The sequence below is a fragment of the Acyrthosiphon pisum genome, chromosome X, assembly GCF_005508785.2.
Source record: "Acyrthosiphon pisum isolate AL4f chromosome X, pea_aphid_22Mar2018_4r6ur, whole genome shotgun sequence".
NCBI classification, from domain to species: domain Eukaryota; kingdom Metazoa; phylum Arthropoda; class Insecta; order Hemiptera; family Aphididae; genus Acyrthosiphon; species Acyrthosiphon pisum.
In genome coordinates this window covers 96,318,022-96,319,298 of record NC_042493.1, presented here as the reverse complement: position 1 = coordinate 96,319,298, position 1,277 = coordinate 96,318,022, and positions in this window count along the sequence as shown.

The window sequence follows — 1,277 nt, the reverse complement described above, 5'->3', positions numbered from 1 at the left end:
CCATCGTTCTCTCTCCGTATGTGGCCTAAACAGTGTATGTAGAATGTATAAAGGAATACCTATGATATTATCACACTTTTGAGAACTTTTGTCCCACAAAATGTTTGTTCCTTGGGACTTTTGTTTCACGAAACATTATATTTTTAAACGGTTTATTCCGTTTTCTAAAATCGGTTTCAAGGCCTGGACTATATACGTTCATAAAGTAAACTTGATATACCGGTATCCAATTTTTTTCGGTTTCGGTTATGATTTTGTTTTCCGAAACTGTTTCTTAACGGTTTCGAGCCATGAAAAAAACTAGTACGTTTTTCCTTGTCCCTCGGGGGGAGTGGTGTAGCAACCCACAACACAGTTCCAATATTGTTACAGTAACCGCTGTATCAGAACGCCAGCTATGCGCCCCGACTCTTAGCGTAATTTTAAATCGTGTCACAGTGACTCCTCGATATGTCGTTATCAGGGCCGTCCCAACGATTTGCGGGGCCCGGGGCAGAGTAAAATTGGGGGGCCTAAAATGTCATTATTGCACGTCAGTTGCATGTCGCGTATGGGAGCTATACTCCCCAAATTTGAAACTCAAATGTGCGCAAATAATTTTAACAAATATAGTACCTTGCACCTACGACAACATGAATAAGTAAATTAACTAATAACGCACCATGGCATATAATAAAAGTTAATATAATAAATAAATGTTATCAAAAAAATATTGACAAAATAAGACAACAAATATAAAATATAGCAATAGGCACAATATTACAATATAAAAATATATTAAAAATTAACTTTTCTACTCTTTATATCCGCGAATTGATCAATAATATCATTATATTTTAATTGGTCAGCAATTTCTTTTTCGATAGAGATAATAGCTAAATTGGTGACTTTTTCTTGTGACAACGTGCTTCGGAGATAGTTTTTTATTAATTTCAGCTTTGAAAAAGATCGTTCTGCTGAAGCAGTAGTTATAGGCATAGTTAACAATATTCTTAATACTATATGGACATATTGCAGCAGTAAATGTCATCAACGCTGTAGCTAAATATTTTTTCTAGAACTTTTAGTGGTGACTGGTGAAGTGTATTCTTCAATAGTCTCACAAAGAATGACCATTTTTATGTTTATTAATTAATTAACCATTTATTAATTCATCGAACATTTCTCGACCATTTATATCATTTGTGTCACCAACTTCTACAGATTTTGAATATCCATACATTTTTCATTAAATCATCTTTGTTCATTTTAGAATATTTTCTAAAATTTTATAATTT